This window comes from Artemia franciscana, unplaced genomic scaffold (genome assembly GCF_032884065.1).
Source record: "Artemia franciscana unplaced genomic scaffold, ASM3288406v1 PGA_scaffold_47, whole genome shotgun sequence".
Taxonomy (NCBI): Eukaryota; Metazoa; Arthropoda; class Branchiopoda; order Anostraca; family Artemiidae; genus Artemia; species Artemia franciscana.
This window is the reverse complement of record NW_027062688.1, coordinates 184,465-198,072: the sequence shown is the minus strand read 5'-3', so window position 1 is coordinate 198,072 and position 13,608 is coordinate 184,465. Positions and strand designations below refer to the sequence as shown.

General features: G+C 35.9%; 1 protein-coding gene across 2 annotated transcripts in view; it reads left to right on the top strand.

Moving 5' to 3' along the window:
* The window catches only part of LOC136041859 (mitochondrial adenyl nucleotide antiporter SLC25A23-like), a 145,657-nt gene that overhangs the window by 10,900 nt on the left and 121,149 nt on the right, over positions 1-13,608 (top strand). Inside the window, exon 2 of one of the 2 annotated variants that reach the window (XM_065726634.1) lies at positions 4,923-5,127. The exons of the other annotated variant lie outside the window; for it this stretch is intronic. The gene's annotated coding sequence lies outside the window, so the exon portion shown is untranslated. The remainder of the gene's footprint in view (positions 1-4,922; positions 5,128-13,608) is intronic. 2 annotated transcript variants of the gene reach the window in all.

The window sequence follows — 13,608 nt, the reverse complement described above, 5'->3', positions numbered from 1 at the left end:
GTAAGGAGTAGCATTAAAACTTAAAATGAACAGATATTATTACGCATATGAAGGGTTCTTCTCCTCCAAATACCTCGCTCTTTATGCTAAAGTATTTTTTAGCTATTTCAACTATTTATTCTACGGCCTTTCTGATTCAGGGGTCATTCTTAAAGAATTGGGACAAAACTTAAGATTTAGTGTAAAGAGCGAGGTATTAACGAGGGGACAAACACCCTCATATACATAATAAAAATATAAGAATATAGAAGTTTGTTACGTAAGTTAATCCTTAAGTTACATATATTTTTTACTAATAAAAACGTTCGTTAAAAATTAAAAGTTCTAGTTGCCTTTTTAAGTAGCGGAAAAATTGGAGGGCAACTAGGCCTCCTTCCCCACTCCTTATTTCTCAAAATCGTCTGATCAAAACTAAGAGAAAGCCATTTAGCCAAAAAAGAATTAATATACAAATATCATTTTAATAATTTATGTGCGGAGAGCCAAAACTTGTGACTACAGATACAGGCAACTTTGACAACTTTATACTGCAACTATGACTACTTTCTGCTGCAGTTATGACTACTTGCGACTGATACTACTGCTAATATTACTTTTGAACGAAATCAAAAGAATTTAGGTTCATAATTTTTTATAGAAGAAAAAGTGCATCCAGGTTGTCAAAATGGTACAGATGCAGCATCTCAGGAATAGAAAACGGTATTAAGTTGAAACTTTCAGAGAAATTTGAGGGGTATATGAAACAAAATCTTTATAAACACTGCGTATTCGGATTGTCAAAAGGGTGTATGTCTAATATCTCAAGAAAGCTCAGAATATTTTGTTTGAGATTCAAGGTGCATTTTTAGGCATGTCACATTGAATCAAAAGACACTATGTGCGTTCAATCTTGTCCAAAAAGTATATCTGCAATATCGCCAAACAGCTTATGGTTTTAGGTTAAAATGGTTTGGGTATGTTGAGTGGGGAATGGAATGAATCGAAATGCATTATATGTATCCAAAAAAACTTAGGATAATTGTTTATTTCGTTATGTCCATTAAAATGAACAAAAACAAAATTCCACAAAAGAAGCTTTTCAAAGAAAACTATACAGTTGCATTAAACCAAAGATGAGCATAAACCAAGTTGAATAATCATTCAAGCACAAAACCTGGACAAATAATCTGTCAGTAAATAAATGATACCCAAAATGAATAGAAATTATAATAAAAACCAAGTAAAACTCAAAGCAGAAGGAAGCTAAAGCCATCTCTACCTTCTAAAGACCTGAACATAATTTTGCACATAACTGAAAATTAAATACATTTTTTACGTTTTTCTCTTTTATAACTTCAATAAACCAAATTTTTAAAGACTTTCATGAATGAATATCAGTATATATTTAACTTGATGGACATCCTCAATAGGCAATTTACATTGATATTTACTAGTATACTAAGACTTCAACAAGACCACCAATCCTTATAACTTACACCCAAGACTATCTAAGAAGCTCCCTAAAGAAACCGTACTACTGCTATTTAATGTATTCTAAGTATTGCTTGACTTAAAGCAAGGTACCTATAGACTGGAAGCTGATCATGTTACCCCAATGCTCAAGAAAGGTGACCATACTAAAGTAAAATTGCAGACCCATCAGTGTGACCATAGTGGTGACTCATCTCCTCAATAAACACAGTGTCCCCTGACCAACAGGGCTTTTGAGATTTATCTTCTCAAGAAATACAACATCATAATAGATTTTTTTGGATAAAGGAATGTCTGCTGTAGATCTGATTATATTGGACCTTGTCTAGGCTTTTGATAACGCAACAATCTCAGGTTGAAACTCCTGGCAGCCTGTATCTATATGGATTGTGTCATAGATTTTTTGACTTGTCAGACTCAGCATGTTCAACTCATAATTGGTTCCTTGTGCATGTGCTTTTGTTTTATTTGTTTGCTTGTTTTTTCCTCTTTGCTTTTTTCTCTACTCTGTCTTATCATGTTATGTGAATTATGGGTGTTCAATAAATAAATGATGACATAGTTTTCTTCAGGCTATGTAATCTTTGAAGTGGAGTCCCCCAAGGCACTGTTTTGGTACATCGTTTTCTGTTTCCATCAACAACATGATGAACCAAACAGAAAATGGTTTTTCTTCAGGCTATGTGATGTTTGAAGTGGAGTCCCCCAAGGCACTGTTTTGGTGCCTTATTTTCCGTTTGCATCCACAACATGGTGAACAAAACAGAAAGTGAGATCACTCTTTATGCTGATGATTCCAGGCTGTTTGGTTTCCACAAATCAACAAGTTCTGAAGTGTAACCTTCATGAAATTAAAACATGAGCAAATGATTGGGTGTTTTAATTTAGTGTACCAAAGGAATATGTCCTTCACTTTGGTCCCAATAATCCCCATCACCAGTACATCACCTTCGATCCTAATTCTCTGTCAAACTCAGTAATAAAAACAGGCTCTACAGAAAGAGATATAGGACTGTTGATTAATGAGTAATAGAAGCTTCATGACCACTGATAACAAGCCTTTTCAAGAGTAAAATCAAAGATATGGTTTTTCAAATATACATGATATAGACACTCCTCTGCAGTCTTTCTAAGGTTATAGTCAGATCTGTTTTGGATTTGAAAGCCTTGCTTACCTCTCCTTCTGTGAAGAAGAATGCTAGCCCTTTAAAAAGGGGCCAACATCAAAGCGTATAGCTGCCCTACAAGATCTCTCATACCACAAATGCCGGGAATGTTTGCAGCTGTCACCGCTTATCTTCAGATGCTGGTGTAAAGACATGATGCTGACTTACAAGTATAATATACAAATAATTAACGTCCTCTTTACCAAACACTCAAGGCAGTATCAAGGCCCCTCTGTTGCCAACAGGTGGCCCCTATGAAAGCTACCAAAACTTCCTGTCAATACACGAACACTGACAATATTCGCTATCCAAGCATGTTGTCAACAACTGGAATGTCCTCAAAGTGGAAACAGTGACTTCACCCTAGATTGCATCCTTCAAGTTTAGACTTGACAAAGAGTGGGACAACAAGTCATGACAATGTGATTGGGACTGTCTGTTCCATTGAACCATCTACTGATGTGACTATTTTGAAATCATTGTCATGAAGGGACAGAAAAGACATAATATGAAGCTTACTTTTCACTCAAAAGGTGAAAATAAAGCAATTCAGCTACAGTAACAATATTAGGCTTCTACGTATAGTTTCCCCTCCCCTTCTGAAGGTCACTGAGCTTTGTCAAACTTTGTGAGACAAAAGTAAACGTTTCAGAACTTTATTTGTAGTACAAGCAAGGCACAAGGAAAGTGCTTAGGCTTCATATCTTGACCAAGTCCTGATTTTTAAGGCTTTAAGGAAGCCTTAAATTTAAGGAATTTCCCTGTAAATTCTTACATTGATGCAAGTCCAATTCAAATTATTAAAAATTGTGTTTCTAAAATTAAGAGCTAAAGAAAAGAACATCAAAGCAAAAGTCAATGAATTTGTTGTTTTTATGGTTAAAGCAGGGAAGTAGAGCTTTAACAACCTTACTAATGTATAATTTAGGCTCTCAATTTATTCCTGAAAGTTCTAAGTTCTTTTGAGTCCTACTCAAAAACTTTTAAAGATGTGAAAAGTGTATAGGACCGAATTTTTTTTTTCAACATAGTTTAAAATTTTCATATTCGTTAACTATCGTATCAAACATTATTAACATTATACCTTTACATTATTTTTAAAAAGTGTAAACAATATTGAAGACACATCAACATTTTAAGCAATTTAATGGAATCCTAGAATTAAACTTTGATTAAATATAATGCAGCTATTTAAGAACATGAATGAAATTGTGGTAATAAGAATTAGTTGTCTTGGATTTCTTAGAAAAAATTACACTGTTTCCAATAATAAGTAAGATTTTTTTTTCATTTCATGTTTTAGAAAATGACTGTAAAATTACTTGCAAAAATATCTTTTGTATTATATCGGATTAACGACGCTTCTTGACTACTAAGGTCCCTGCGTCGGCCCTGCAGTGCATTCCTGCAGCATGGTTCGATCTCTGGGTCCCATATTACCAAGCTAAGGTCAAACCCATTTCGCCACCACAGGACTTGCAAAAATATCTTCTCATCTCCTATTTCATGCTCAAGAATTATGCCAAAAGTATTTCGCCTAGGCTACTTCAAAAGTCTTGATCGCATTTGATGTTCTTCAATCACAATGGTAAGTTCATCAACTGATAAAAATTTATAAAACTGTTTTTAATATATTCGAAAAACACCAAGGCTTGGGTGATTTATTTGGTTTTTAGTCTATGAAATATCAATTAAAACAAGCTTTAAGCGAGAGATGCTTCTAAACAAGGGCAGTAGATCTACAATCTAAATATAGCTCGCAAGAAGTATTTTTACCCTTAAACATCCTAACTGTTTCTATTTTTAAGGTTTTAACTATTTCTTTGAAAACAGATCTGAACTTTTTGCAAAAACCGGAAATGTATTTCTAAACCTAGTTCCTGAATTGTCAAGACCTATAGCCTAAAAGGAGCAGGATCCACAGTCTCATTCACAATGATTTAGCTTTCAAAAGCTGCCTCATTCATAAAAGTCTAAGATGAAGTTGAATTTGTTTGTTAGGAAAAGCCAATTTGTTGGAATTTAAAACTTTACCCTGCTCTGCCCTTAATCTGACTTTCACCATCAAATTTTTATCCCCAACTAAGATAACTTGGATAGTAAATACCGTACGGTACTAGATGAGCTAGAAAAAATAAATGTAGACTTTTACTTGAAAAGAATTTCACTTTAGTACAGAAAGATATAAGGAATTTTTTAAGTATTATCTTGTTCGTAATTTTAACCATTCATTTTATTGCTTAATATGTTATAGATGAAGGCTAATTTAGTCTAAACTGTTTCCAGGAGATCATTGTTTATACCTGTTATCAACAAAAGTTAATGAACAAGGGAGAAAGAAGAAATTAGAGACAATATATTATTTATAAGGCTGAAGAAAACTTTTAGAGACATTTGGAGAGACAAACGTCAGAAGAGACATTCAAGGAAGAAATTGATCAGCAAAGTCAGAACTAGGTCCTAGCATTTTATTTGGCCAGAATCTTGAAAAGTAAGTATGTTGCTATGATGTAAAATGCATAATCTATATCAGCCAACTGAATTGCTTTTTCAATAGGTTTTACTCCTCCCATAAAGCATGAATTTTCATCAGTGCAAATTGTGTAGCATAAGGAGAAGTGGGGTCAGGGATGGGTAATGCTGGCTTATAGAATGAAATATGTGTTATGAAAGCTCGTGTGTGCTTTAATCTGAGGAATTACTGTGGAAAGTTACTATAAGTAACGATACTGTGGAAAGTTACTGTATGAAATGAACCGTATTTTCAGGAATAGATTCACAGGCTGACCAGGATTGACCAGGGTTAGCTAATAACTTGCTTTTTGAAATTTAGATTAAAATGTGTTTTTTTCTGTCCTTATTTTTAAATTTCACAGGGGTGTGGTATTTGAATATATTTCTGCAGTTTGATATAATGAGATAATATATTATAAGTGTATATATATTAATATCTTTATAAGCGATTAAATAATTATGTATTTATTTATTTTTCTTGAAAACGGCTCCATATTTTTTCTGGAAAATTTATATCCTGGGAAATTTTGAAAAACCGATCTAAATAGGTTAGAAATTTGAAAAAATTCGTGGAGAGCCTTACTTTTGGAAAAAAAAATCATGTGACTAATGTTATTTTTGTATACGTAAGTATTGCAATGAGCCCCTGGGCTGAACAGCAAGAGGGGAGTCGACGTCAAGTATTGCAATGAGGTTGCTACACTTACGTGGAAAAATTTACGATTTTCATGCATGGAGAAGTTTGCATGTCTTAAAAGAGCAAAACATTGGTAAGGGCAAATATATTTGCCTATATTTTATCAAGGGGTTACAACAATTCAAATACCTTAAAAAAGAAAAACAACAGTTTGAAACTTGGTTGAAAATCGATGTTAAAATCTGAACTTCCTTTAATAATCAAATATCTTTGAAAAGACATATGTATGAAAAGATATATCAATGTGAAAAACTTGTCTAGAGTTAGACCCAAAAAACGAAAATTTACAAGTTTTATAAATGATTATTCTTTGGAAGAAAAAGAAAGTTTTGTCCTGAACCTGAACAATTCATAAATATCTAACCTGGACCATCATGTAACACTAAATTTATGAGGACAGCTAAAGCAAAGGTTATTGGCATCAAATTCATAATGGGTGAAAATCAACAACTTGAACTATCAAATGAGGCAAGATCCCCAAAAAAACAAACATTTATAAGTTTTATAATTAATAATTTGTTGGGAGAAAAAAAACACTTGTCTCACCACCTGAACAATTAGTAAATCTGCAACCTGGATCATAATGTCAGACTAGACCAATTAGGGCAGCTAAAGCAAAGGGCATTGGCAAATTGTCTGAAGTAGTGAAAAATCACAAAGAAGAAGAAAGGTTAGGTTCGGAAAGTGACAGCAAAAACCAAACGTGTCAAAATTGGAAATAATAGTTATATTTAGTGGGTTTTTGATTTTGACATGGATAGGGTCATCAATGCTTACCATGTCTTTGTTAAAAAAAGAAGAAGAAAAACAAGGTTTGGCGATATGCATTTTATAATGACAAAAGACAGGCCAAGCCAAAAGTTAAAAGTCCAATAACAGTTTTTTTTTCACAAAGTTGCTAATTATGTTTTATGTCATTTAGAATGTTTAAGGGGTTGATTGATGAAAGTGAAGCACCAATAAATGTGATTAAAAAACTAGTGAAAGTGAGAATTCCAACAGTTAAAGAAAAAAGTATGGAAGAAATGACAGCAAGAATCACATTCAAGTGTAAACGAAATTCTTAACAGTGACTTTTGGTTGGAAACTGAAAAAGATGTCTTTGTTTATCTGTGACGTCTTAATAAATTAAATGAGATGATATATGAATACAAACTGCTAAAGCAAAAGGTGTGGGCTTGCTTCCAAAATGATCTAACTAGGTCAGGACTTTGAGGAAGAATTTGTATTTTTCTCATGGTATTGTAACGAACCTTTGGTGACGTCATGACATCAAGAAGAGGCTCACGTCTGTGGTTAGAAGACAAGCCTGCTTGTCTTCTAACCACTACCACAGGCAGGCGCAGGCCTGCCAAGTGCCAGGGTCCTGCGGTGAAGCCGCAGGGCTCCTATTACTATAGTATTGTGCATTTAACATAATAATATAATGTATTGCAAGGTCTATGCATAAACATACAATTATAATTTTTCTTTATGGGAATTCGAAACTAACAACATTGTCTACATTAATATATGCAAAAACCATGTCACTTGTAATTGAACAGAAATCAAATATTAACTAGACCTACGTTGCCTAAGCAACGCGAAGCGTTCCGGAAACCTCTCTCCGGCTTCGCCTATTAAATTATTGCGAGAGCAACACTTTGGTTTTGTTTCTTTGCTATCGGTTAAACGCTGAAGTTGTCAGCCTATCGAAGCTTTTAAAACTTTATGTTCAAAGAAGAACTCGATCAGTAATCACATGATCAAAGGCTATTCCTCAGCGTTGAAAAAGCAACAATAACAAAAGAATATCGAAAGAAGAGAGTAAATTGATTTTGCAGCCATTTGAACTTTATCCTTTTCAATCGTAGACATCGTGACGGATGAAAACTTGGAACAATATCTTATATAATCTAGTTGGTATTAAAAAGCTATCCGTCACTTTTCAGGATTAAAATACCATAGGTGACACTAATTATTACGAAACTACCTCATTGTTTTACGTTATCGTTTGTACCCGTTGCGTAAACACTTAATTATAGGTTATAGTGAGTATGGGTAACCTATACAAACTAGCAAAATTTACAAACCCCCGCTTCACTGAAGATGATTATAGCCTAACAGACGATTATTACTTACAAGTCCCCTGCATGTCTTATCACTGGAACCAAATTGGTCTTACCATCAAATACACCAGAAACAAATAATAGGTATACCAACTAGCCAAAGTTGCAAACCCCTTATTGACGAAGATGATTATGGTCTAACAGCCAAATGTTGCTTACAAGTCCTCTACTTGTCTCACAATTGGTATCGGCCTATTGTTGGTTTCAGTGTGTACCCTACTATTGAAGTTATCAACCCCTTGTAACTTTTCGTCCATCTTCAATTTGAAAGTGGTCCCTGCCTGCTTGACTGCTAGAACGGAGCTTTCCACTCGAAAGCAGAAACATGGTTTGATGAAACGAAAGCTTGGCTGCACAACTTCAGATACTCCTCTCTGACAGGCTATATAACTCCACTTCACTTCGCACACCATAGGCTCTGGCTCGTGGACAAGCAAAATCCATCCTTTTTGGCCCCAGGCAAGAGTTCTGCAGAGCTTTCCAAAATGTAATGTCATATTCATCAATCCGGTTTGAGGTCCACACTTTCCGTAAAAACCGCATAGGTTAAACCCTTACCAGTTTCCAGGAATAAGCCGAGATCGGAGGCATAGGAAAAAAAAAAAAATAATAAACCGGGACAAAACCAAAGTGTTGCTCTCGCAACACCAAAACATGGCTTTTCGGAAAAAAGTTAGGGATCAAATTTTAAACGTAATTAGGGCTATAGTACCAAAGCTTCATTGGAGTAGCTAAGTAATGCAAGCAATAATGTTTAGTAGGTTTAACTCATACCATCCGGGTGCTACCGTGCTAAAACCTACCCAATTAGAGTGAAATCCCAATATATGCATGTTGATTGATAGATTTTTAGCTCCTGGTCGTTTTTGTTAAATTAATTTTTTCCAGCCTAATTAGTAAGTTGGTTGATGAGAAGAGATTTTGATTCACCTTGCACCCCTATCCCCTCCTCTAAAGGAGTGAAGTGGTTCTGGACTCCATAAATAAGATAAAAGGACAGTAGTTATTCTAACTGCATTTAGGTATGACACCCTCTACTGAAAGAAATCTTAATGAAAAAGATAAAGGTTGTCCACAGGGTTTAAATCAGACCCTGACCGAAAAGGCTTGACTGATAACCTGATAACAAAGGCTTTATAACCAGGCTTGACTGAGCACCAAAATCCTCTCTCAAAATTCTCTCACCTGAAATAGAGAACCGCCTATAGAGTTGAGGCTGATTGTTGATCTCAAAATGAAAAACGAAATAATTCTAAAAGTGTACCCAGGACAAGAATTTTAACTTCCCATATATTTAGTTAAACTTGATCACATCTTCTGTTGAATGCCCTGATGACAATAATTTATAGACCCAAGCATCCCTTGTAGGTTGGCACTAATAGTAGTACTAGTTGTAGAAGTAGAAGTAGTAGTATGTACATAGTAATTCTTGGTTAGTTCAGCATCGTGCTTAACATGCCCTAAAAGTCAGCTTATACTCTTGACCATTCCTTGGATATTGATGAAACGTCCTCTTGACAACGTTCATGCGCAGAGTGTGTTTTGATTTAGTTTAACATCACCTTAAAGATTCCCTGAAAGTTCTATCTTCATTCTCTTAGCCTTAGAAGTAGTCGCTGTAGTTAAATTATTACTGGTTGGGGTATCAGCAGTAGCAGCTCTAGTAGTAACAGCAGTAGTAGAAATTGTGTGCAGAGTGCCTATTTATACATTTTGATTAGTTTGACATACTTCTCAATAGACTCTGAAAGTTTCCACTTAATATGCTTTGGCATTAAAAAGAAATTGATCTTAGATTCTATTGGCAGCCTGAATGCGCGTAGTACTTTTGATTTAATAAACATTCCCCTAAATCCCCATGTAAAATTTCATTTTAATTCTTCTATTCACAGTAGAAGTAGTATTTGTATCAATAGTAAAAGTAGTGATAGTGGTAGCAAGCGCATAAACTTTTTCGTTTTTTCAAAATCCACCTCGGCATACCCTTGAAATTTCAACTTATTGCTCTAAGCCACTCATGAGAGATTGTTGGCACACCTATTTAACAATCTACACTTTCAGAGTGTGTTTGGGTTAACTCAACATCTCCCTAAATATTCCCTGAAAGCTTCACCTTAATACCCTTGGAAATATCAACTTAATAGCCCAAACAGTTCCTATGAAATTGCCGATACTTTTTTTACGATAATCTTCACTCACATCATGTGTGTATTTATTTAGTTCTACGTCCTCTTTACATCCTCTAAAATTTTCATCTTGATGCTATTTGCTTTAGTAGCAGCAGTAGTATTTGTAATAGTAGTAGCATGCAAATATTGCCTTTTGGTCAACATCCCCTACAATAAGCCCTGTAATTTTTAACTTCATACTCTAAGCCACGTCTAAGAATTATTGATGCGTCCTTTTGCTATCTATATGTTTTAGTTCACTTTCCTTTTCATTATTTGCTTAAATTTTCACCTTAAGACTCTTAACCTTAATGGTAGTAACAGTCACAGCAATAGGAGTAGGAGTATCTGTTGTAGTAATAGTAATTGCATAGTAGTAGTACTAGTAGCTGTACTAATTTATCCATAATGCTTTTTGATCGGTTGAACGTCTCTTTCATTATGTCCTGGGGGTCTCAACTTAATGCTCTAAACCATTCCTGAGACATTGCTGTTACTCCTTTTGAACAACATCTATGCAAACCGTGTGCTTTAATTTAGTTGAACATCCCCCAAACATTTCCTGTAATTTTCAACTGAATGCCCTTAGCCACAGTAGTAGTCTAAACAGAGGTAGTAGTTGAAGCAGTAGCAGCAACGGGCACATATTGCCTTTTCGTTAATTTATCCCCCTCCCCTCCCTCATCATTCTCATAAAGTTCCAACTTACTATCCCCGATCCATTCCTAAGATGTGTTTATTTGACAACCTGGATTTTAAGATTTTGGTTTGATTCAGTTCAACGTTCACCTTAATATTCCGTGAAAGTTTCACATTCATACTCATACCCGTAGTAGTAGATGCCATATTAGTTGTGGTAGTGCCAGTAGCAGTTACTAGCGGAAGCAGTAACATTAGCAGCAGTACTAGTATCCATAGTTTCAATTCAATACCTTAAGCCGTTCCTAAGATGTTACTGACACGCCTTGTATAAACCTTTATGCACATAGTACATTTTAATATAGTTCTACTTTTTCCTCAATATTTTCTTAATTTTAACTTTATTACCCTTAGCCTTAGTAGTAGGCAAAAAAGAGTTAGTAGTTGGAGTAAAAGTAGGAGTATAAGTCGTAGTATTAATATTACAAACAGTAGTTGTAATAGTGGGTACATATCGTCTTATCACCGGCAGACCATCCTACTAATCAATCCCTGAAAGTTCCGACTCAATACCCTTAGCCATTCTTGAGGTTATCGCTTTTGACAATCTGCATACACAGAATGTTTCTATGGCACTTGGTATTAACCAAGTGACATATAGCAATCGCAAATTCTGTCGGTCTGTCTGTCGGTCCCAGTTGTGCTACTTTAGGCACTTCCAGGTAAGCTAGGACGATGAAATTTGGCGGGCTTATCAGGAACTGGACCATATTAAATTAGAAATAGTCATTTTCCCAATTTGACCATCTGGGGGGGGGGGGAAGTAGGGGGCCGGTTAATTCGGAAAAAATAGAAAAAATGAAGTATTTTTAACTTACGAACGGTTGGTCAGATCTTAATGAAATTTGATTTTTGGAAAGATATCGTGTCTCAGAGCTTTTATTTTAAATCCCGACCGGATCCGGTGACATTGGGGGGGGGGATATTTGGGAGGGGAAACCTAAAATCTTGGAAAACACTTAGAGTGGAGGGATCGGGATGAAACTTGGTGGGAAAAATAAGCACAAGTCTTAGATACATGATTAACATAACCGGAACGGATCCGCTCTCCTTGGGGTAGTTGGGGGGGGGGTTAATTCTGAAAAATATAAAAAATTAGGTATTTTTAACTTACAAACGGGTGATCGGATCTCAATGAAATTTGATATTTAGAAGGATATCGTGTCTCAAAGCTCTTGTTTTAAATCCCGATCGGATATGGTGACATTGGGGGGAGTTTGGGGGGAACTAAAAATAATGGGAAACGCTTAGAGTGGAGGGGTAAGGATGAAACTTGGTGGGGAAAATAAGCACAAGTCTTAGATACATGATTAACATAACCGGAACGGATCCGCTCTCCTTGGGGTAGTTGGGGGGGGGGGGTTAATTCTGAAAAATATAAAAAATTAGGTATTTTTAACTTACAAACGGGTGATCGGATCTCAATGAAATTTGATATTTAGAAGGATATCGTGTCTCAAAGCTCTTGTTTTTAATCCCGATCGGATATGGTGACATTGGGGGGAGTTTGGGGGGAACTAAAAATAATGGGAAACGCTTAGAGTGGAGGGGTAAGGATGAAACTTGGTGGGGAAAAGAAGCAGAAGTCTTAGATACGTGATTGACATAATTGGAAAGGATCCGATCTTATGGGGTGGAGGGGGGCTAATTGTGAAAAATTTGAAAAAATGACGTATTTTTAACTTACGAAGGAGTGATCGGATCTTCATGAAACTTCATATTTAGATGGAACTCGTAACTCATATCTCTTAATTTAAATTTCGACCAGATCAAGCGTCATTGGGGGGTAGTTGGGGGGGGAAATCTTAGAAAATATTTAAAGCGGAGAGATCAGGATGAAACTGGATGGGAAGAATAAAAACAAGTCTATAATACGTGAGTGACATAACCGGACCGGATCCGCTCTCTTTAGTGGAGGGGATGGGGGTAATTCGGAAAAATGAGGTATTTGTAGCTTACGAACGGGTGACCAGATGTTAATGAAATTTGATATTTAGAAGGATCTTTTGCTTTAAAGCTCTTATTTTAAATTCCGACCAGATCCTGTGACATTGGAGGAGTCGGAGGGGAAAACTGGAATTCTTAGAAAATGTGAAAATTGGGGTATTTTTATCTTACGAATGGGTGATCGGATCTTAATGAAACTTGACTATAGAAGGATCTTATGTCTCAGATGCTCCATTTTCAACTCGAATTGGATACGGGGACATAGGGGGTTCGAGGAGGGAAACAAAACGCTTATAGTGGAGAGATCGGGATTGAAATTGTAACAGATCTGTTGTCTTTGGAGGAGCTGGGGATGTTAATTTGGAAGAATTTGAAAAATTGAAGTATTTTTAACTTAAGAAAGGGTGACCGGATCTTATTTAAATTTGATATTTAGAAGGAATTCATGTCTCAGAGCTATTATCAAATCTCGACCAGATCTGTTGGCGCTGGGGGCAGTTGGAGGGGGGAATTGGAAATCTTGGAAAACGCTTAGAGTGGAGGAATCGGGATGAAGCTTGGTGGATAGAATAAGCAAATGTCGTAGATACGTGATTGCCGTAACCGTGCTGGATTCGCTCTCTTTGGGGGAATTGGGGGGAGGGGTTCTATGCTTTGGCGAGTTTGGTGATTCTGGACGTGCTAAGACGATAAAAATTGGTAGGCGTGTCAGGGAGCTGCACAAATTGACTTGATAAAGTCGTTTTCCGAGATTCGACCATCTGGGGGGCTAAAGGGAGAGGAAAAATTAGAAAAATGAGGTATTTATAACTTACGAGTGGGTGATCGGATCTTAATGA